The 25307-nt window shown below is 47.0% G+C and overlaps 1 protein-coding gene across 1 annotated transcript in view; it reads right to left on the bottom strand.

The window, feature by feature from the left end:
- The window catches only part of adgrb3 (adhesion G protein-coupled receptor B3), an 840122-nt gene that overhangs the window by 228822 nt on the left and 585993 nt on the right, over window positions 1–25307 (bottom strand). The gene's annotated exons all lie outside the window — the stretch shown is intronic.

Raw genomic sequence — 25307 nt, 5'->3', positions numbered from 1 at the left:
TGGGTCACTTTCTGTGTGGAGTTTGCACGTTCTCCCCATGTCTGCATAGGTTTCTTCCAGTTCTCCGGTTTCTTCCTACAGTCTGAAGGACGTGCTGATTAGGTGCATTGGCCATGCTAACTCCTCCCTCAGTGTACTCGAACAGGCGACTAGGGGATTTTCACAGTAACTTCATTGCAGTGTTAATGTAAGCCTACTTGTGACACTAATAAATAAACTTTAAAGTTTAAAAAAACTTGGTCTATCCCATGATTGTAAAATAAAGATCTTTCTAATTCCCATTGTTTCTTGAGACTCATTTTATTCTGGTATTTTTCACCCTTCCTGCCGACGGGATCTTCTGGTCCCACCAAAGGCTATTGCTCTCCACCACGGCCGGTGAGCAACGCAAATGGCCATCGACTTCAGCAGGACTGGAAGACCCCATTGGTGCCAAGAGGGGGTGGGGGGGGGGGGGGCACTTCCGCTGCTGGCAAACTCATGCTGGGGAGTGCGGAGGACAGTCGATGTGGAAAATTCTGGCTGTTCATTTTGCAAATGTCCATTAATTCACCGAGTGCAATTTTACACAGATTCCTGCTGACATCTACATTACCTATAGCCGGAATTCTCCGGCCGTTCACGCCCCACCATCGCTCCCAGAGAGGACGGAGACTTTGGCGCTCAACCAAATCTCCACTCACTCCAGCGGGATGGGAGAATCTCGCTGACGTGTTCAGCCGAAGAATACCACCCATAGGGTGGGATTTCACAGCTGTGTTCATCCCAAAAGTGTAAAATCCCGCCCAAGGTCAACGGACCTTTCCATGGTCTGCCCCTCATCCGCTCCGATTCCAGTGGCGGATGGGACGGCAAAATTCCGGCCTATGCCTTTTAACAACATAAAGAACTGGTCTGTGACCCTGGTTTTGTTTCAGAAGCCTTTTTTGGCACAACCAGAATTTGGAAACAAGTGTTACTTTCAATTGTGGAATTTTAGAAGCAATATTCTAAGTTAAAAATCAAACACGAAGAAAACAGGGAATTGAGATCCCAATGCACCAGCATTTATGATGTGTCTCTATGGACTATAAATAATCAATTTGTTAGACTGCCTTGTCTGTTCAAAAACAGCTCACGCCACTGTTTTATGAAGTTCTTGCCCTCCTTTCCCGCTATGAATGTTGTTGTTCGTCCATCGTCGTCGATGAGGATCTCGACACCATTAGTCATTATGAGGCTGGATGCGGTATGTCCGAAGATGACTGATCAGGCCAATTCGGGCACGGAATGTCCTGGCACATATTGGGCAAACTTGTGTGGGCGCTGTAGTTTGTTGCGCTGGTGGCTCTGGACTTACGCAGCTCGCGCTTAAGTTGTGCTTCAGCATTGCACCTTGCTTCATAAGTTTGACAGCCCTTGTGGATGAGGCAGCGCCAGGTAGGGCGGTTTTGTGCCAGCGTTTCCCAGAAGTAAAAAAAAATACAATCACATTACTACAGAAAATGGTGTGCTGGCGCTAGGAGAATTCATATCAGTTCATGGAAATGGCAGAGAGAGATTGCCACTGTAGTTTGCAAGCGACTTCAGGGAGGCCTTGAGTGTGTCTTTGTAACTTTTCTTCTGCCCTCCATGCAAGCATCTTCCAGCAGAGAGTTCCCCAAAAAGGAGCTGCTTGGGTATGCGCTCGTCCGGCATACGGATGACATGACATGCCCACCGAGTCTGTGCTCTCATCAGCAGTATGTGGACTGATGGGAGACTTGCTCTAGAGAGAACTTCAGTGTCTGGTACTTTGTCTTGCCATCTGATGCGTAATATTCTGCGAAGACAAGTCATGTGGAAATGATTGAGCTGTCTTGCATGCCTTCGATACACAGTCCACGTTTCACAGGCATACAGGAGGGTAGTGATTACCACGGCACTGTAGACCTTCAGTTTTGTTGCTGGGCTGATTCCTCGACGTTCCCATACAGTGGAATGCAGTCTACCGAAAGCAGAACTCGCCTTTGCTATTCTGCAGTTAACGTCTGTATCAGTAGTCACTGCTCGGGAGAGGGTACTGCCAAGATAAGTGAACTGGTCCACTGCCTGTAGTTTCTGCCCTTTGATTGTGATTATGGGTTCTGTGTACGGTGCATGAGGAGCAGGCTGGGGCATGACTTCGGTCTTTTTAATGTTGATGGTGAATCCAAAGTTGTCACAAGCCGTGGAAAATTTGTCCATACCGACTTGCATCTCTGGCTCTGAGCCAGTATACAGGGCGCAGTCATCGGCAAAGAGGAAGTCTCTCAGAACAGTCTCCTTCACTTTGGTAATAGCTTGAAGTCTCCTCAGGTTGAAGAGTTTCCCATCCACTCTGTACTTAAGGATGATTCCAGCAACACTGTCCTGGAAGGCATCATTCAGCATGGCAGTAAACATCATGCTGAGCAGTGTGGGTGCGAGCACACAGCCCTGTTTGACACCATTGGTGACTGGGAATGCCTCAGAGGATTCTCCACCGTCCAGTACGAATAACGAGAGGCAGAAAGCACGAAAGGCAGAGAGTCAGGAGGTTTCCTGAAACTGAACGTTATGAAGCAGAGCCTCTGAGGAAGCCCACTCAGAAATAATCATCACTTCAGGAAGCAAGTTGACCCCTTGGGACGACAAGGATTACCTCCCAAATATACATTATGCAGCTTGATTTCAGGTGGGTCTGATCATAATCAGGCCCCCTGCATATTGACCACATTGTGAATTAATATGGCATTTTACTATGTCAAAGGTGTTGTACAATTGCAAGTTGCTGCTTATCGATTTGTCTCATTAAATGACAGCTCTGTCTGATTTCAGATTGATTGAAGAAACACGCTGGGAAAAAGCCCCGTAGATATCCAGATCACAAAGGCACTTGATTACTATGTCCCTGCTGTCATACAAATGGATACAAGATAGTGTGGAAGTCAGATACTCAGATCACTTATAGGAGTGAATGAGAACACTGACCCTTGAATGTTATCCATGGCCGGCCTGAATTTATAACAGCTTCTCTCACTCCTCTTTTCACAAATAAAGGAAGGTTCAGTTCCACAAATTTATCATTCAGAACTCAGAGCTCAAGGTCATGCATTGTCACTCTTGTCACTCTTCCCTGAACTGACCACCATGTATCAATGTCATTTTGAAGGTGTATGCTGAAACTACGTGTGGTACTCTGTGTGCATTCTAAGCAACTTATGATTAAATGCCCTTGAGATGCACTCCATTACTTGATTAATCCTGTTGAAAACACATTAACATGATCTTTTTCTTCCTCAACCCCTGGCAGAGAGGTAGCTATTCAGGAGTGTCTTAAAGGAGGAAGATGACGGGGAGAGGCAGAGTGGTTGAAAGAAGGTAAATTTGAGCAGTTGGAAGCACGGCCACCAAACAGTGGGGCAATTAAAATCGGGATATTCAAGAGCGCTGGATTAGAGGAATGCAGATATCTTGGAGGGTTGTAGGGCTGGAGGAGATTACACAGAAAGGGAGGGGTGGGGCCATGCAGGGATATGACATCAAAGATGAGAACTTTAAATGATTGCACAATGTTCAGCACCCTTCACAACTCCTCAGATACTGAACAAGTTCATGTCCAATCCAGGCTTGGGCTCACAAGTGGCAAGAAACATTCACTCCACACAAGTGCCAGGCAAAGACCATCTCCAGTAAGAGAGAATCTAACCATTACCCCTTGACATTCAATGGCATTACCATTGCTGAATCCTCTAATAACAACATCCTGGGGGTTACCATGGACCAGAAACAGAACTAGACTAGCCACATAAATACTGTAGCTACAAGAGCAGGTCAGAGGCTCAGAATCCTACAGCAAGTAACTCACCTCCTGGCTCCACAAAGTTCATCCAACATCTACAAGGCACAAGTCGGGAGTGTGATGGAATACTCCCCACTTGCCTGGATGGCTGCAGCTCCAATAACACTCAAGAAGCTCAACACCATCCAGGACAAGGCAGCCCGCTTGATTGACACCCCTTCCACAAACATTCACTCCCTCCACCATTGATGAACAGTGACAGCTGTGTGTACCATCTACAAAATGCACTGTAGGAACTTACCAAGATTCTTCCCGCAGCACCTTCCAAACCCATGGCCACTATCATCTAGGAGGACAAGAGTAGCAGACACCACCATCTGGAGATTCCCCTCAGAGTCACTCACCAACCTGAGTTGGAAATATATCACCGTTTCTTCACTGTTGCTGGATGAAAATCCTGTAACTCCCTTCCTAACAGTGCTGCGGGTATAATTGCACCACATGGGTTCAAGGCAACAGCTCACCACCACTTTCTCAAAGGTAATTAGGGATGGGCAGTAAATGCTGGCTGAGCCAGCGACACCCACATCCAAAGAATGAGTGAAAATAGAAGCAAGTTTCCTGCTGCACGGTGGCTAGCACTGCTGCCTCACAGTTCCAGGGACCCAGGCCTCGGGTCACTGTCTGTGTGGAGTTTGCACGTTCTCCTCATGTCTGCGTGGGTTTCCTCTGGGTGCTCCGTTTCTTCAAGCGTCCAAAGATGTGCGGGTTAGGTGGATTCCCCCCTTAATGTTGAGGGATTAGCAGGGTAAGTATGTGGGGTTATAGGGTAAGGGCCTGGGTAGGATTGTCGTCAGAGCAGGCTCGATGGGCTGAATGGTCTCCTTCAGCATGGTAGGGATTCTGTGATTCTACGAATGGCCAAGCCACCAGTTCAACAATGGGTAAAAATCCTCTTGTATTGTGGGACTTCTTCCTCATACATCAGAATTCAGTGGTGGTTATTGTACAACAATTTCAAGGTGCACTTTATTATAGTCCTTGACGTGTTGATATAAAATGGCACAGAACCTAGTTATTCTGAGAAACTTCAGGATTAAAATCTCAGGCAGTGCAAGAACAATAGATCTCAAGGAGAGAAATGTCAGAGCCAAGAGAGAATTCTAGAAGTGGAGTTAATTATTTTGTTGTCATTTTTCTAGCTTTAGATTACTGGCAAAACCAGATGGCAGCTGGAAGGACTTTTCTCTTTGCTAATTGTTTCATTGATAGTTTTTGATTCTTGATTGTTGGTTTTCATATCAGAAGTTACCTTTTTATTGTTTATCGCTACCTGTTCAGCAGCAATGTTTTGCCACTTTGAGTTTATTTATTTATTAATGTCATAAATAGGTTTACATTAACACTGCAATGAAGTTATTGCGAAAATCCCCTAGTTGCCACACTCAGGCACCTGTTCGGGTACACGGAGGGAGAATCTAGCATAGCCAATGCACCTAACCAGCACGTCTTTCGGAAACATGTAGACATGGGGAAAAAGTGTAGACTCCGCATAGACAGTGACCCAAGCTGAGAATCGAATCCGGGTGCCTGGTGGTGTGAGGCAGCAGTGCTAACCACTGTGCCACCGTGCCCCTGTCAATCAAATGTGAGCCTGACACATGCTTTGCACAGGTGACCAATTGGAGGAAATACAGGCACAAATTGCACTGAGTTTGCTGTGCTGGTGTCGGGGTAGATTGATGGCATTCAGCCACCCACATTTGTTTTTCTTCACCTTTCATGGGATGTGGGCATTGCTGGTGAGGTCAATATTTGTTGCCCATCCCTAATTGCCCTGAACTGAGTGGTTTTCTTGGCTATTTCAGGAGGCCGTTAAGAGTCAACCATATTAAGACCAGAAGACATAGTAGCAGAAGTAGGCCATTCGGCCTATCAAGTTTATCCTGCCTTTCAATGAGATCATGACTGATCTGAAATGATAATCCTCAACTCCACTTTCCTGCCTTATCCTCATAACCTTCGATTCCCTTACTGATTAAAAATCTGTCTGACTCAGCCTTGAACATACTTAATGACCCAACCTCTACAAGCCTCTGTGGTAAAGAATGCCACAGATACACATTCTGAGAGAAGAAATTCCTCCTCATTTCTGTCTTCAATAACTCAAACAACCGCACAACCTCAAACAGACCATTGTCCGCAGCAAACTACCCAGCCTTCAGGACAACAGTGATCATGACACCACGCAACCCTGCCACAGCAACCTCTGCAAGACGTGCCGGATCATCGACACGGATGCCATCATATCATGTGAGAACACCATCCACCAGGTACGCGGTACCTACTCTTGCAACTCGGCCAAAGTTGTCTACCTGAAGGATGTCCCGAGGCATGGTACATTGGAGAGACCATGCAGATGCTACGACAATGGATGAATGAACACCGCTTGACAATCACCAGCCAAGAGAGTTCTCTTCCTGTTGGGGAACACTTCAGTGGTCACAGGCATTCAGCCTCTGATCTTCAGGTAAGCGTTCTCCAAGGCTGCCTTCACGACACACGTCAACGCAGAGTCGCTGAGCAGAGACTGATAGCCAAGTTCCGCACACATGAGAACGGCCTCAACCGGGATCTTGGGTTCATGTCACACTATCTGTAACCCCCACGGCTTGACTGGGCTTGCAAAATCTCACTAACTGTCCTGGCTGGAGACAATACACATCTCTTTAACCTGTGCTTAACCCTCTCTCCACTCACGTTGTCTGTACCTTTAAGACTTGATTACCTGTAAAGACTTGCATTCCAACCATTATTTTGTAAATTGAGTTTGTGTCTTTATATGCCCTGTTTGTGAACAGAACTCCCACTCACCTGATGAAGGGGCAGCGCTCAGAAAGCTAATGGTATTTGCTACCAAATAAACCTGTTGGACTTTAACCTGGTGTTGTGAGACTTCTTACTTTGATGGGTGACCCCTTACTCTGAGATTATGCCCTCTGGTCCTAAGCTCTCCACAAGGGGAAACAACATGGAACAACATAGGCAGCATGGTGGCACAGTCGTTAGCATGGCTGCCTCATGGCGCCAGGAACCCGGGTTCAATTCCGGCCTTGGGTGACTGTGTGGAGTTTGCACGTTCTCCCCGTGTCTGCGTGGGTTTCCTCCGGGTGCTCCGCTTTCCTCCCACAGTCCAAAAATGTGCAGGTTAGGTTGATTGTTCATGCTAAATTGTCCCTTAGTGTCAGGGGTCTAGCAGGATAAATATGTGGGGTTACGGGGATGGGGCCCGGTGGGATTGTTGTTGGTGCAGGCTCGATGGCTGAATGGCCTCCTTATATAGGGATAGGGATTCTATGATTCTATAGCCTCTCAGCATCTATCCTGTCAAGCCCCCTGAGAATCCGATATGTCTCAAATACGATCACCTCTCATTCTTCTAAAATCCAATGAGTACAGACCCAACCTACTCAACCTCTCCTCATAAGAAACTCCCTCCATACCTGGGATCAACCTCGTGAAAGTTCTCTGCACTGTCTCCAATGCCAGAACATCTCTCCTTAGATAAGGGCACCAAAAACGTTCACAGTATTCACATTACTGTAACTAGGTGAGGATGGCAGATTTCCTTCCCTAAAAGGCATTGGTGATCCAGATGTTTTCTTTGACAAAAACCAATGAAAGCCCCTATTCCTGGTTTAGTAACAGAATTTAGTAACAGCTGCCATGGTGGGATTTGAACCCACGTGCCTAGAGTATTAAACTGGGCCACTGGATTACCAGTGACATTACCACCATGCCATTGTCCCCCCACAGTTTGTCGCCTGGACAACCTTCACCTGCTACTTGCTCTTGTATCTGTTCAAGAAAACCGGCTGGGTAGCAGGTGTGTCTTTCCAGTTGGAGGATCAGTATTCCTGCCCACCATACGGTAATTCACTTAGAAACATGCTGCATTTAAAATGCAATCACTGCCTTCCTGTAGAGTTGATCTGATTAGAGTGAAGTTACAAGGCGGATGATAATTCTATAAAACAAAGCACACTGACAGAGTGAGGAGAATTTGAAGTCACCAATCCACCCCCAAATCAAGCAGGGATGTGACATGGGAAGCAGCAACAGTCAAAGAGGCTAAGTTGGTGTACCATTTTCTTCACACCCATCACTAATTTACTGGGATGTACCTCACAGTCAGCCAAGGTTTCCGCAACAGATAGGCAAGGACCTTATAAATGCAATGCAAATCAGGCTTTTGTTATACAGATCGGGGACCCAAACCATTTTCCTCCGGAAGTGATAAAATTCTGCCCATTGGTGAGGTGCCTAGGTTCATCGGGCTCCAATATTTGAATCTGAAGTTTATTTATTCGTGTCACAAGTAGGCTTACATTAACACTGCAATGAAGCTACTGTGAAATCCCCTAGTCGTCACACTTCAGCGGTGCCCGTTCGGGTACACTGAGGGAAAATTAGCATGGCAGCAGTGAAGCATGTGAGGCAGCAGTGCCACCACATCCTTATGTGTAATCCAATCAGATAATGCTGGAGGTTAGTGACCAATTCTGGGCACCACACTTTAGGGAAAATGTGAAGGTTTTAGAGAGGGTGCAAAAAGATTTACAACAATGCTTCCAGAGTTATGTGGATGGACTGGAGAAGCTAGGACTTTGTCTCCTTATAAAGGAGAGTTTTGAGAACAGACAAGGGTTGTGGATGGTGGAAATTGAAAAAAACTCTGGGAGTCAGAGAATGCCGATATAAGATAACTGGCAAAGGATCAGATGGTCCCTGGGGAAAATCTTTATTATGCAGCAAGTAGTTAGGGTCTGGAATATAAGGCCTGAGAGAATGGTAGAGGAAGACCCAATCATGGCTTTCAAAAGAGAAATTGGATAAATATGTAAAGATTTTCAAATTTATTGGGAAAGGATGGGGGAAGGGGACTACGTGAGTTGCTTTTCATAGAATCATAGAACCCTACAGTGCAGAAGGAGGCCATTCGGCCCATCAAGTCTGCACCGACCGCAATCCCACCCACGCCATATTCCCATAACCCCATGCATTTACCCTAGCTAGTCCCCCTGACACTAAGGGGCAATTTAGCATGGCCAATCCACCTAACTCGCACATCTTTGGACTATGGGATGAAACCGGAGCATCCAGACGAAACCCACGCAGACGCGGGGAGAATGTGTAAACTCCTCACAGACAGTGACCCAAGCCGGGAATCGAACCCGGGTCCCTGGCGCTGTGAGGCAGCAGTGCTAACCACTGAGCCACCATGCCGCCCCATTAACCACTGTGCCATTTTACAATGACTGAACCATTTTACAATGACTGAACATAGACACGATGGGCTGAATGGCCTCCTTCTGTGCTGTATCCATTTTATGATCCTAAGATTGTCTGGGCATTCAGTTCATTGGAATCATTGTGCTTTGTCCTGTGCTCAGAGTGAATTGTGCACGGCAGCAGTTCATATTTCTGAAGGTCCCTTTGTTTCATTGACCAGAAGAGGTTGTAAAGTTACATCATGAGGGCCATTCTACATTGTAGTGGCAGCAGGAATGGTGGCAGCAGCCACAGCTGCAGCACAGAACTCATTTCCAACAGGAGCAGCAAGGAGGCCTCTGAAAGTAGAGCAGTTGAAAGGGGTTTGCTTGCTTGAGAACCCATCATTCTCAACAAGGTCAATGGTCACTTCCCTGGACTTACCTGAGGAACAGTGTATAGTGTTCAGGGAGGCTGGAAGATGATGACTATTTGTCTGAAAGGCCTACAACTCTAGAGTCAGGCCATGTTCATAGAGTCTCTCCAATGCAGAAGGAGGTCATTTGACCCATTGGATCTGAACCAACTCTTATCCAGGCCCAACCACTAGCCCTATCCCTGTAACCCTGCACATTTACACCGGTAAACCATCTAACCTACACATCTTTTGACACTAAGGGGCAATTTAGCATGGCCAATCCATCTAACCTGCATATCTTTGGACTGTGGGAGGAAACCAGAGCATCCGGAGGAAACCCACGCAGACACGGGTCGAATGTGCAAACTGCACACAGACAGGCATCCAAGGCCGGATTTGAACCTGGGTCCCTGGTGCTGCGAGGCAGCAGCACTAACCACTGTGCCACCGTGCTGCTGCTGTCAACACAAGAACACTTTTCTGACCAATCTGCCATGTGAGACCTGGTCAAATGCCTGACTGAAATCCATGTAGACAATATCCACTGCACTATCCTCATCAATCCTCTCGTTACTTCCTCAAAAAAATTCTACTAAATTAGCAAGACACGATATTCCCCAAACAAAAACATGCTGATGGTTTATCCTGTTTCTCAGAATTATTTCCAATAACTTGCCCACTACTGAAGCCAGACTGACCGGCCTATAGTTTTCTGGCCCATCCCTTGCATTCTTCTTAAGTAATGGTACAAGACTCACAGACCTCTAATCCTCTGGGACCTCACCTGCCTCGAGTAAGGATTGGAAAATGATCCTCAGAGCATCTGCTATTTCTTCCTTGACTTCCTTCAACTGCCCTAAGACATGTTGTCTTCAGCACTGTCCCTGTCAATCTGATCATTTGTGTTATGCATTTCACCAACGGGAGGGTCTTCTAACTCTATCCCGCCCAGACTGCCCTCTCTGGGCTGCTTCCTCAAGAGGGATGCATTGTGCAATGGAGGTTTCGGATAATTATGTATGTTTCGACCTAGATCAACTTAGATTTGCTTACGGCATCACTCCTATGAAGTGACCCTTCATCCCACCCACTCTCCTATCCAGGGGCTTCTTCAGAGCTGGTGGTAGGTTGCCAGGGATTATGATGGGACCATTGATGTGCTCTTGGTTGATGGTCTCTGGCAGCTATAAGTGATAAGGGCCCAGCTACAGATTATAGCTTTTGCCAAGGCAGTCAGGCCCATTCAGCATTCTGACACCATGTCGGGTCTAGGGTGAGGGAGCAAACATGTTAAGAGGGTTGCCTATCTCCAGGTGCCACCACCATTCCCATGGGACAGCTACGATCTAAAGAAGAGCAAGGAAACAGGCCCTTCGGCCCAACTTGTCCATGCTGCCCTTTTTTTTAAACCCCAAAGCTAGTCCCAATTGCCCGCGTTTGGCCCATATCCCTCTATACCCATCTTACCCATGTAACTGTCTAAATGCTTTTTAAAAGACAAAATTGTACCCACCTCTACTACTACCTCTGGCAGCTTGTTCCAGACACTCACCACCCTCTGTGTGAAAAATTGTTCCTCTGGACCCTTTTGTATCTCTCCCCTCTCAACTTAACCTATGTCTCTCGTTTTAGACTCCCCTACTTTTGGTAAAAGATATTGACTATCTAGCTGATCTATGCCAAAGATGTGTGGGTTAGGTTGATTGGCCAGGTTAAAAATTGCCCCTTAGAGTCCTGAGATGCGTAGGTTAGAGGGATTAGCGGGTAAATATGTGGGGGTAGGGCCTGGGTGGGATTGTGGTCGGTGCAGACTCGATGGGCCGAATGACCTCCTTCTGCACTGTAGGGTTTCTATGATTGCTATGATTTCTATGATATGCCCCTCATTATTTTATAGACCTCTATAAGATCACCCCTCAGCCTCCTACGCTCCAGAGAGAAAAGTCCCAGTCTATCCAGCCTATCCTTTTAACTGAAATCATCAAGTCCCGGTAGCATCCTAGTAAATCTTTTCTGCACTCTTTCTAGTTTAATAATATCCTTTCTATAATAGGGTGACCAGAACTGTACACAGTATTCCAAGTGTGGCCTTACCAATGTCTTGTACAACTTCAACAAGACGCCCCAACTCCTGTATTCAATGTTCCAGCTGATGAAACCAAGCATGCTGAATGCTTTCTTCACCACTCTGTCCACCTGTGACTCCACTTTCAATGTGCAATGAACCTGTACCCAGAGATCTCTTTGTTCTATAACTCTCCCCAATGCCCTACCATTAACTGAGTAAGTCCTGCCCTGGTTCAATCTACCAAAATGCATCACCTCGCATTTATCGAAATTAAACTCCATCTGCCATTCGTCAGCCCACTGGCCAATTGATCAAGATCCCGTTGCAATCAGAGATAACTTTCTTCACTGTCCACTATGCCACCAATCTTGGTGTCAGCTGCAAACTTACTAACCATGCCTCCTTATTCTTATCCAAATCATTAATATAAATGACAAATAACAGTGGACCCAGCACTGATCCTTGAGGCACACCACTGGTCACAGGCCTCCAGTTTGAAAAACAACCGTCTACAATCATGATCTGGCTTCTGTCATCAAGCCAATTTTGTATCCATTTAGCTACCTCACCCTGTATCCCGTGAGATTTAACCTTATGCAACAACCTACCAATAGAACATAGAACATAGAACATTACAGCGCAGAACAGGCCCTTCGGCCCACGATGTTGCACCGACCAGTTAAAAAAAAAAACTGTGACCCTCCAACCTAAACCAATTTCTTTTCGTCCATGAACCTATCTACGGATCTCTTAAACGCCCCCAAACTAGGCGCATTTACTACTGATGCTGGCAGGGCATTCGGTATACCATGCGGTACATTGTCAAAGGCCTTGCTAAAGTCCATGTAGACAATATCAACTGCACTGCCCTCATCTACCTTCCTGGTTACCCCTTCAAAAAACTCAATCAAATTTGTGAGACATGATTTTCCACTTACAAAGCTATGCTGACTGTCCTTAATCAGGCCTTGCGTCTCTAAATGCCTGTAGATCCTGTCTCTCAAAATACCTTCTCACAACTTACCCATTACAGATGTGAGGCTCACCGGCCTGTAGTTCCCAGGCTTTTCCCTGCAGCCCTTTTTAAACAAAGTCACAACATTTGCCACCTTCCAATCTTCAGGCACCTCACCTGTGACTATCGATGATTCAAATATCCCAGCTAAGGGACCCGCAATTTCCTCCCATTCCTCCCACAAAGTCCTAGTATACGCTTCATCAGGTCCCGGGGATTTATCTACCTTGATGGGCTTTAAGACTTCCAGCACCTCCTTCTCTATTATATGTACACTCCTCAAGACATCACTATGTATTTCCCTAAGTTCCCTAACATCCATGCTTTTCTCAACAGTAAATACTGATGAGAAATATTCATTTCGGAACTCACCCATCTCTTGTGGATCCCCCATAGATGACGTTGTTGATCCTTAAGAGACTCTACTCTCTCCCTAGTTACTCTTTTGCCCTTTATATATTTGTAGAAGCTCTTTGGATTCTCCTTTGCCTTATCTGCCAAAACAATCTCATGTCCCCTTTTTGCCCTCCTGATTTCTCTCTTTACTCTATTCCTACACCCCCTATACTCTTCAAGGGATTCATTTGATCCCAGCTGCCTATGCATGTCATGTGCCTCCTTCTTTTTCTTGACCAGGGCTCAATGTCCTGAGTCATCCAGGGTTCCCTACTTCTACCAGCTTTGCCCTTCACTCTAAAAGGAATGTGCTTACCCTGAACTCTAGTTAACACTCTTAACGTCCTAAATGTCCCTGTGTCTGTGGTCCAGCAATCTCTCCATCTGGTCCCGCACTCTCTCCAAGGTGCAGTTGAAGTTGATTGACAGTTATCTGAGCTTTCATCAAATGCTGCATAGCTCGACGACACAGACTGCACAGTGAGATCATCACCCTCATGTCCCTGAAGGTTACCACATGCTGCAGGGAGTATTGCATTGTGGGCAGGCCATGTAAGAGAACCCTGGAGCTGGATTCCTTCAGAAAGCTCGGCGTGAATCTCAAAGTATTTGGCAGGTCTTCCAACACCTCATACAATCACTGCAGTGCTTCCAGCACTTTTCAAGATTGTGTCACTTAGCAGAGCTGAGAGAGGACACTGCCCTAAGGGCACTGTGAGGACATTGCCCTAAGTGCACTGCCCTAAGGGCACTGTCCCTGTCAATCCCACCACTTGTGTTATGCATTTCACTAAAGGGAGGGTCTTCTCCCTCTATCTCACCCAGAGTGCTCTCACTGGGATACTTCATCAAGAGGGGTGCACTGTGCGATAGAAGGTCCTCAAGTAGGGGTGTTGCCCTCTGAGGGGCCTTTATTAAAAAGTTGCTGATCCAGTTTTTGTTGATAAGAGGGGCTGAGAGAGGGGCAAGAGTGAGGAAGACACATTTGCTGTAGTCTTAAGGTGCAATTGTCTGTGGTTCCTTAAGGGGTTTGAGTAACAGGCAGGCACCTTGCTGAGAAGATTCACCAGCCTTGGCATCTCCAAAAGCTGCCAGCTCTTGCTGCGCCACAGATTTCCATTTCCTCCTGCTCCATCTGTGTAAAAGCCAGAATGACTGGTGTTCCTTCACCAGCTTAATCTCTCTTCCTTCTGTTGTGTGCTGAAGATGAAGGGGAGGCGGCTACTGAGAAGGCATGTGCAACAGGTGCAGATTCTGCATTTGGCGATGAAGCTAAGAGCGAGACACAGCAAGATCTTGGGAGAACGGGGAAATGCAGAATGGCACAGCTGTGGCCTGAATGTGGATTGAGGAAAGATTCACGAGAGAAAATGCTGATTGTACAATTTAACCCCGGTGAGAAGGGCATGTTGTCAATGGAAGGAATGAAGCCATTAGGTAGCAGGTGAGTGTATTGTAGGCATGACAGTGAGAGGTGGTGAAATGTACCCTTGTGACTCAAAGATGGTGACTGGTAGAGAAGTGGGACTGGGTCCGATGAAGTGAAGAGGTGGCCTGGGATGGAGAGGTGGGGGTAATTGTACTTACCTTTGTTGTCCCGGCGAGACCATTGTATCACGATCCTTGGGCTGATGCCTCTGCTGTTGATCTGACAAGCTATCTCTGGCTACACTATCTCCGTCAGATTGTAGGCTACCTCCTCCCCTTGGAAAAGCGTGTCAATCCTGGTCCTTATTAGGAAACCCAGAGGCAGGCATCAGGAATTCTGCAGCTACCATCTCCCCCTGCGCCCATGAAACCATTGAGTTGAAATGTTAACTCTGTTTCTCTCTCCGTCCCTGCTGCTGGATCTGCTGAGTGCACCCAGCATTGTGTATTGTCATTCTGATTTTAGAGGTGCCCCCCCTTCAATTACACTCATGGGGCGGCATTGTGGCACAGTGGTTAGCACTGCTGCTTCACAGCACCAGGGGCCTGGGTTCGATTCCCATCTTGGGTCACTGTCTGTGCGGAGTCTGCACCTTCTTCCCGTGCCTGTGTGGGTTCCCTTCGGGTGCTCTGGTTTCCTCCCACAGCCCGGGAGACATGCAGTGTAGGTGCATTGGCCATGTTGAATTCTCCCTCAGTGTACCCAAATAGGCGCTGGAGTGTGGCGACTAGGGGATTTTCACAGTAACTTCATTGCAGTGTTAATGTAAGCCCACTTGTGGCACTAAGAAATAAACTTTAAAAAAGGGCTGCAACTTTTCTGGAGGTTGCCCAGGTCGGAGGAATGGGAGGGAGGGTGGGTGGGCTGTTGCTAACGCGAGTGGCTGACCAGCCTGCCAAATGTAGGACAATGACCCCTGCCACGTAACACCACCTGGATCCAGCACCGGTCTTGGGGTTCAAGCCTGACAACTGCCTCAAACCCCCCCCCCCCACCCTATCTCCCCAACCACGTCATTCCTGCCTCCTGCAAAGTCACGAAGCTGCAAAGGAACGAGAGGAGGCCATTCAGTCCCTTTATTGATCTGTACTTTAACCCCATTTACCCACCTGACATTTTGTAACCCTTAACATCTCTAAGTGTATTTGAAGTGTTTCCTTCACCTTCCCCTTGAACACTGGCCATTTGAGAATTCAGACAATGGCCTGGTGGGGTAGAGACTTTTTGACCATTTGGACACAGTGTTCAGTCGATTGAAGTTGAATTTGCAGATGTTTTCCATGAGTGCTTGTGGAGCTGGCTTCAAGGAAAACACTCTTCCCATTGCACCCGGAGAATGCAGCAGAGGCATTGCTGATGGAAGTTCCCAATGTTCTTTACGTGTCACTGATAGTTCATGTCTCACGGCAGTATCGGAGTGTGTTGATGACAACTGCTCTGTACATCAGGACTTCTGTTAACCTGAGGGGTCGTTGCCATCCTACACTTGCTGCTGCAGTTTGTAGAAAAGCTGCGCTTGAAGAGGGGCAGCGCTGGCATTAATGCCAGGAAGACGCTTGCTACCAACAGTCCAAAATGGTGACAATATGGGCCATCAAACCGCACAACACCTTGGCCGGAATTTTACCGGCACGTCTGCCCTGGAATCGGGCCAGGCGAGAGTAGCAGAATGGTGTTCTCCGTTGGCCTCGAGTGGGATCTTACGAGCCTCAGGCGGGCAAGGCGGTAAAATTCCAGTATTTGTGTTTCAACGTCCGAATGATGAGGTGTTAAGAAAGAAAAGGAACCTGCAGTTCAGATCCCACAATCTCATGGGATGCTCTACCCCATGAGCCCAATGGTGTACATGTTGAGAGTTGGTCTATTCAGTCACATGAAGACCCATGGCAAAATCTCGTGACCCTCAGTAGATGCTATCCTGGATTCGAGGGATAGCCATTGATGATGAATATCCCTTCACCTAACAAAAATCAAATAATTTCAATTTTGAGATTTTCAATTGACTTCCCCCGTTATTTGTTTAAGAGGTTCCCTGATTGCTTTAAGAGATCATAGATTCATACAGTGCAGAAAGAGGCCATTCAGCCCATTGAGTCTGCACTGACCACAATCCCATCCAGGCCCTATCCCCATAACTCCCCACATTTGCCCTAGCTCAACCCCTGACACTAAGCGGCAATTTGGAATGGCCAATCAACCTAACCCGCACATCTTTGGACTGTGGAAGGAAACCGGAGCACCTGGAGGAAACCCATGCAGACACGGGGTGAATGTGCAAACTCCACAGAGTGACCCAAGCTGAGAATTGAACCCGGGTCCTTGGCGCTGTGGGGAAGCAGTTCTAACCACTGTGCGACCATGTCGCCCCATGATGTTCACATGATTCGATGATGATGTCACTGGGGTGTTTCACAGGCTCCTGACTTTAGTTTCATTTTCTACTCTGTGCAAGCAACAGCTCCGACTATAAACCTGTTGTTAGTCTGAATCTACATGTGCAAACCACAACTTTTTCTTTTTATTTCAAAACCCACAACCCTAACATCGCTGGGACATTACACCATCAGCCTCAACTGCCTTTTGGGGAATGAGTTCCAGATTCCCACTCCCCTTTGTGTGATGAAACACTTCCTGATGTCACCCCTGAGTGGCTTGGCTCCAGTTTTAAGGTTTTGTCCCCTTGTTCTAGTCTCCCCCATTGTAGGAAACGGTTTCTCTCTTTCTTTTAATAATTTGAACCACCTCCATTAGATCATCTGTAACTCACTACTTTAACCCTAATATGCCTTATCCACATTTGGATGCCTAAATTTTACATTTGATGCTCTTTCTGGAGGAACTGCTACTCTGAAGAGGCAGAGTAAGGTGTGTGGATGGGAGCACAATGTTCCAAAGGGAAAAAGGCAAATTCAGTGAATGGACCAAACTGTGGCAGATGGAGTTTGATGTGGGCAAATGTGAGGTCATCTAGTTTGGATCTATGAATGACCCAATGGTGAGTCACTGCATACTGGCATGGCCAAAGTGTGACAAGCGTCATTAAGTGCTGAGGTTCTCTCTGTCTCTGGTATTGCAATGGATGGATTTGGCCATGTTGCCAGTGGACACTCCACATAGAGTCATAGAGGTTTACAGCATGGAAACAGGCCCTTTGGCCCAACTAGTTCAAAGACTATTTCCTCGGGTGGATGGAGCTATTACAAGGGGGCATAACTATAGGGTTCGTGGTGGGAGATATAGGAAGGATATCAGAGGTAGGTTCTTTACGCAGAGAATGGTTGGGGTGTGGAATGGACTGCCTGCAGTGATAGTGGAGTCAGACACTTTAGGAACATTTAAGCGGTTATTGATTAGGCACATGGAGCACACCAGGATGATAGGGAGTGGGATAGCTTGATCTTGGTTACAGATAAAGCTCGGCACAACATCGTGGACCGAAGGGCCTGTTCTGTGCTGTACTGTTCTATGTTCTATGTTCTATGTTCTAGTCCATGCCGTCCTTTTTTAAAAAAAAACCCTAAGCTAATCCCACATATTTGGACTGTGCTATTCCACCTATCCCTAGTGGAAAAGTTGATGCAGAAACAAGTCCATCAGGCAGTGGTCTGCACTTAATGTCCTGGAGGTCCTGCAGGAAGAGGAGATGGTGGATCCTGTTGGTTGGTTCCCTGAGCACACTGTCAAAGTAATTTAGCCGAATGCCTCATCACCAGAATTTTCAAACAAGCACCAAGACCTGTCCTGGCTGGTGGTGAGAAAGGCCCTCCCCGTCAGATCCTTCCGACACACCTGGAGCCTGACCCCATCTGCAAGTTGTCCTGGAGGTGACTGTGATGGGGAAGTGGCCGTTGTCCACCTTCTTGTGGAATGTGCCTTTGCAAAAAAGATTTGGAGAGAGATGAGATGGTATTTGTCAAGGTTCGTCTCAAGCAGCTCTGTGACTCAGGACTCTGTGCTCTATGGGCTATTCCCAGAGACACACTCTGAGACAAACATCAGCTGTTGGTGGAGGAGCATCAATTTGGTGAAAGACGCTCTTTGGTCTGCCTGAAACTTGTTGTTTTCCAGTACAAGGAATTGTTTCAGACTGAGTTTTGCGGACCGATACATTCCAAAGCCCAGGGTTACGTGCTGAGGGACACATTAAAGCTTGGAACAGAGACGCAATGGGAGAAAAAGTCACTTCTAAGACCTTTCAGCCAGATGAACTGAGGGGAATGGAATTGTATAGAACCACCTTGGGCTGGATGACTCACATTGAATATATACAGTGAATATTACATGTATCACAATTGTATTGAAACACCTCAGAGTGTAACATGATTGAGGTAGACAACCTAAATACCATAGGTAATGAGTGTTTTGAAATGTTTTGTGCTGTTCCTTTAGCTGTTTTATGAATAAAGCATATTTTTGCAAAAAAAAGGCCTCCCATCATGAGGATCATTAAAGTTCCCTGCTTACAGAATCACAGAATTGTTACAATGCAGAAGGAGCCCATTTGCATCTGCTTTCTGAATGAGCAATTCTCTTAGTCCCACCTACTCCCCGTAACTCTGAACTTTCTTCCTTTTCACATCACAGCCTAACTCCCTTTTGAATACTTCAACTTCAACTCCAGGTCTTAACCATGTGTTGTACGATAACTTTTTAAAAAACTTGTTCCACTCTTTTGCCAATCATTTCAATAATTTGGTGCAGTGCAGTGGTTAGCACTGCTGCCTCACAGCGCCAGGGACCCAGCTTTGGGGCACTGTCTATGTGGAGTTTGCACGTTCTCCTCAGAGTGCTGTGGTTTCCTTCTACAGTCCAAAGATGTGTGGGTTAGGTTGATTATCCATGCTAAATTGCCCCTTAGTGTCAGGGGGATTAGCAGGGTAAATATGTGGGGTTACGGGAATAGGGCCTGGGTGGGAATGTGGTCGGCGTGGGCTCGATGGGCTGAATGGCCTCCTTAAACTGCTGCAGTCCATGGTCTCCATAACAGAAGGTTCTATGATTCTATGATTCTATGATTTAGCATGGCCAATCCATCTAACCCGCACATCTGTGAACTGTGGGAGGAAACCGGAGCACCTGGAAGAAACTCACGCAGACATGTGGAGAATGTGCAAACTCCGCACAGATGGTGACCTGAGACCGGAATTGAACCTGGGTTGTTGGCGCTGTGAGGCACCAGTGCTAAACACTGTTCCACCATGCTGCCCACTTCTCTGCCTATTCTTCTAGCCGACAGTTATCCATCCACTATATCTGGCCATGATCTTCTTGTTATTTATGTCCATCTGACAGTATAAAAATCCTGCCATGTTTCCTATATCACAAGAGAAACAAATACTTCACGAGCTAGAGAGGTTGTAAAAGGTGCGAGAGAAAGGCAAATCTTTCTTTCTTTACAACAGTGCTAAGGGATTGCTTCCTCATAGGTTACAATGCCAAAGATCACAAATAACTTCAGGAAATGTTTCAAGCTGATTAGAAAGAAAAGCCACAGCTATCTTTTTATTCATTACAAGCACACAATATCACATCGATGGGTGAGTCAGACATCATTTCACTGCCATGACCATCATCTTTACTTCCTGCTCCTTCCTTCCCTTTCGTGTTGCTAATTTTGAGGAAAGTGAGAGCCAGTCAGTTGACTGAAGAATCTGTTGCTTGTTCCTGGGAATCATACCAATGGGACACTTCTGTGTGCCTCTCCATTACCAAAACAGTGAAGCACAGAGTAAGACTAGCCTGAGCAGGACTCCCGAATAGTGTTTATTTTGTACGAAAATAAATTTGTCCGAAGCATGAGCCAGGAATTCATGGCCCCGCCAGATATGATAAGCAATTTAAATCTCCATTCAGCTTGGCGGGACGATAATATCCCCCCTGGGCAGAAGGCCACAGAGTACTGGACATGGAGATCAGTAAAAGCTGACCATCAGCTTTTGAGATCAGGAGTCCTTGTCCCCTCTATCATCAATGGGCATGTTCGCTGATTATTGCACAATATTTAGCACCATTGGCAGCTCCTCAGATATGAAGCAGTCCATGTTCAAATGCAGCAGGACCTGGACAACATTCAGACTTGGATTGCTGAGTGGTAAATAACATTTGTGCCATGGCCAGGTAATGACCTTCTTCAACAAGATAACATCCAAACATCTCCCTTGATATTCAATGACATTACCATCACTGAATCCCCACTATCAATATCCTGGAGGTGACCATTGACCAGAAACTGAACTGGACTAGCCATATAAATACCGTGGCAACAAGACAAGGTCAGAAGCTGGGCATTCTGTGGCAAATAATTTACTTCCTGACATCCCCAAATTAGTCCACCATCTACAAGGCACAAGTCAGTGTGATTGAGTACCTTCCACTGCCTGGATGGGTGCTGCTCCAACAACACTCAAGAAACTCAACATCATCCAGGGCAAAACAGCTCACTTGATTGGCACCTCAATAACCACCTTCAATTATTACTCTATTCACCACTGGTGCAGAGTGGCAGCAGTGTGTGCCATCTACAAGGCGCACTGCAGCAACTCACCGAGACTCCTTCAAAGGCACCATTCAAATCCGTGATCCCTCCCACCTCGAAAGGCAAGGCAGCAGATACATGGAAACGTTCTCTGCATTTCACTCACCATCCTGATGTGGAATTGTATCGCCATTCCTTCATTGTAATTGGGTGAAAATCCAGGAACTCCTTCCCAAACAGCACTATGGGTGTCCCTTACCACATGGGCTGCAGCAGTTTAAGAAGGCTGATCACCACCACCTTCTCAAAGTCAATTAGCGACACTCATCCCGTGAATGGATAAGAAAAAATACATCGATGATAAGTGGCTAGAAGGGTTACTCAGGATGTAGTTATATCAAACAACAGCAGCCTGTATTCATAGAGCATCTTGAATGCAATAAAATGGCCCAGGACATTCACAGAAATGTTAGGAAGAAAGCGGTGGCACAAAGATACACAAGGAGATATTAGGACAGATGGACAGAAGCCTGGTCAAAGAAGAAGTTTACAGAAGAGAGCGCAGTTGGGAATTTTAGCGAGGAAATTCCAGAGTTTAGGACCAAGGTAGCTAAAGGCATGGCCTCGTAGTGGAGTGATGTGAAAATCAGAAATGTTTGTATTGGAGAAATGCAGAGATCTTGGAGGGTGGTAAGGCTGAAGGTGGAGGTTGGAAGCAGTCATAGAGATAGAGAGGGATAAGCCCATGGAGAGATTAGAAAACAAGACTAAGAACCGATAGAATCCCTACCGTGAAGACGGAGGCTGTTTGGCCCATTGAGTCTGCACCGACCACAATCCCACCCAGGCCCTATTCCCCTAACCCCACACATTTACCCTATTCCCTTAACTCCACATATTTACCTGACACTAGGGTGAATTTAGCATGGCCAATCAACCTATCCCGCACATCTTTGGAGTGTGGGAAGAAACCGGAACACCCAAAGGGAACCCACGCAGACATGGGGAGAACGTGCAAACTCCACACAGACAGTGACCCGAGGCCGGAATTGAACCTGGGTCTCTGGAGCTGTGAGGCAGCAGTGCTAATCACTGTGCTACCATGCTGCCCCTTAAGAATTTTAAAATCAAGGCATTGCTTGCTGGGAGTACAAGGATACTTGGGGAATGGGACTTGGTGCAAAAAAGGACATGAGCAGCAGGATTTTGGACATTTGTGGAGACTGCAAAAAGGAAAGGTGGCCAAAGGTACATTTCCAACATTCTTGCAATTTATTGGAGGAGAGAAAGATGTTTTTTAAACCTTCAATCTACATTGTAGCTCGACAAAGCTTGTGGAGCAGTTTGAGGAGGAATGAACTGGGGACCAATGGGGGTCGGGGGGGGTGGGGGTGGGGAAGAACTCTTTATAGATTTCCTTTCCACCCCAAATAAATGGGCACACCTCCATCTCTGGTGTTGCTGGAAATGTTGTAGTTTCTACCCCTGTAAGTCTTCCTTGAATTGTTCCACTTTCTCAGTGGCATTTTCCACCTGCTCCTCATGTGAATTCAACTCATTCAGTTTATCCAGCTCCTGAAACTCAAACAATCAATTTAAGGTCAGTTGGCCTCGCTATGTGGCTCATTTACACTTGCTGGGTACTTTGCAGAAGCAGGGACCTGTCAAGCTTTCCCTGGCAAGACCTCAAGAGTATTCTGAACAATTAGTAGAGAAAAGAATGTAGCACCTTAAGGTGCTACATTGCACCTTTCACAATATTGGGGTGTCCCATAATGCTTCACAGCCAATGGAGTCACTGGGCAGAATTTAATGGTCTTCTGTTGGTGTGTTTGCAGGGTGGCGGATTTCTGGATAATATCCCTGGGTGGCCTTTCCACCACCTTCCTGGTCACGCTGACCTACGATGGGAAGGGCGAGGCCTGCCCCAGACCCCAATGAGGAGCTTAAGTTAACTGAAGGGCTGTAACAGCAGTACTGGTTCTGGCCTCCGGGACTTGGAGTCTGAGATCTGCTTGTCGTCCCAGTCCTGGCCCCCTGCTGCTGCTAGGATGCAGCCAATCTGATTGGCTGGCAGCTCTCAGAGAGCGGAGTGGGAGTCCTGTGTCTTCAGCCAATGAATGTTCCTCTGTGTATTGAATGGCCATGGGGCAGCCAGTGGGTGGGGATATGTTCCACTTCCACTCTTCAGGTGGCCAAGATGGGAAACATCGCCATCCAACCTAGGAGAGACAGCAGGCAGATGGTGCACAGCTCCAACATATTAATTGCGACAACGGCCAGAGAATCTGGTTCAGTGATGGCGGCTGCAGGACCTATTTTGACGGGGAAGCCACGGAGAGTCCCCTTGCTCTTCTCCAGAATCGTGCCATGGGATCTTTCACATGCAATTGCCTTGGTTTTGGCTTCTCATTGAAAAGGTGGCACCTCCGACAATGCAGCGCCACCTCAGTACTTAACTGAAATGTCAGCCTAGATTGTGTACTCAAGTATCTAGAGTGAGATTTGGATCCCTTCCGCACCTCAGACTCAAGAGGCAAAAGTGCTCCTTACTGCGCCATTGCTAACATCTGGCGTCATGGGATTTGCTCTCAGTTCTGCTCTTGAAACAGAACATCTCCTGGTGTTATCCGGACATTTGAACAGATCTGAATGTTCTGCGTCCATGCCACTCCTCACCACGGTCCTCCGATCCCCACTCCCACCCCTCATGCCACAAATTGAGGAGTAGTTCTAATCGTAAGCACGGTGCCCCAGAGGCAAATTGGTTGTGTCTTTCCTCTGATCTTCTGTTGTAACTTTGGTGAAAGGTACAGAAAGGTACAGTTAAGAAATCCCACCAATGCCTCTACTTAGATACATGAACATGGGGCAGGGGATAGAGGGATAAGGACTGTGTGGAGGCAAGAAAATATTAGATTAGAGAGGCATTTGTGTCGGCACGGACTTGGTGGGCTGAAGGGCCTGTTCCTGTGCTGTACTGTTCTTTGTTAGTAAGAAGTCTCACAACACCAGGTTAAAGTCCAACAGGTTTATTTGGTAGCAATGCCACTAGCTTTCGGAGCGCTGCTCCTTCGTCAGGTGAGTGGGAGTTCTGCTCACAAACAGGGCATATAAAGACACAAACTCAATTTACAGAATAATGATTGGAATGCGAGTCTTTACAGCTAATCAAGTCTTAAAGGTACAGACAATGTGAGTGGACAGAGCGTTATGCATAGGTTAAAGAGATGTGTATTGTCTCCAGACAGCACAGTCGGTGAGATTTTGCAAGCCCAGGCAAGTCGTGGGGGTTACAGATAGTGTGACCTGAACCCACGATCCCGGTTGAGGCCCTCCTCATGTGTGCGGAACTTGGTTATCAGTCTCTGCTCAGAGACTCTGCGCTGTCGTGTGTCGTGAAGGCCGCCTTGGAGAACGCTTACCCGAAGATCAGAGGCTGAAAGCCCGCGATAGCTGAAGTGCTCCCCCACAGGAAGAGAACAGTCTTGCCTGGTGATTGTCGAGCGGTGTTCATTCACCCGTTGTTGTAGCATCTGCATGGTCTCCCCAGTGTACCATGCCTCGGGACATCCTTTCCTGCAGCGTATCAGGTAGACAACGTTGGCCGAGTTGCAAGAGTATGTACCGTGTACCTGGTGGATGGTGTTCTCACATGAGATGATGGCATCCGTGTCAATGATCCGGCATGTCTTGCAGAGGTTGCTGTGGCAGGGTTGTGTGGTGTTGTGGTCACCGTTCTCCTGAAGGTTGGGTAGTTTGCTGCGGACAATGGTCTGTTTGAGGTTGTGCGGTTGTTTGAAGGCAAGAAGTGGGGGTGTGTGGATAGCCTTGGCGAGATGTTCGTCTTCATCAATGACATGTTGAAGGCTCCGGAGGAGATGTCGTAGCTTCTCCACTCCAGGGAAGTACTGGACGACGAAGGGTACTCTGTCCACCGTGTCCCGTGTTTGTCTTCTGAGGAGGTCGGTGCGGTTTTTCACTGTGGCGCGTCGGAACTGTCGATCGATGAGTCGAGCGCCATATCCTGTTCTTATGAGGGCATCTTCCAGCGTCTGGAAGTGTCTGTTGCGATCCTCCTCATCCGAGCAGATCCTGTGTATACGGAGGGTTTGTCCGTAGGGGATGGCTTCTTTAACGTGTTTAGGGTGGAAGCTGGAGAAGTGGAGCATCGTGAGGTTATCCGTGGGCTTGCGGTACAGTAAGGTGACCGTCCTTAATGGAGATGCGTGTGTCCAAGAATGCAACTGATTCCGGAGAGTAGTCCATGGTGAGTCTGATGGTGGGATGGAACTTGTTGATGTCATCATATAGTTGTTTCAGTGATCGTTCACCATGACTCCAAAGGAAGAAAATGTTATCGATGTATCTAGTGTATAGCATCGGTTGAAGGTCCTGTGCGGTGAAGAAGTCTTGTTCGAACCTGTGCATGAAGATGTCGGCATGTTGAGGTG

This window comes from Mustelus asterias, chromosome 5 (assembly GCF_964213995.1).
Source record: "Mustelus asterias chromosome 5, sMusAst1.hap1.1, whole genome shotgun sequence".
Taxonomy (NCBI): domain Eukaryota; kingdom Metazoa; phylum Chordata; class Chondrichthyes; order Carcharhiniformes; family Triakidae; genus Mustelus; species Mustelus asterias.
This window is presented reverse-complemented; position numbering and strand designations above follow the sequence as displayed.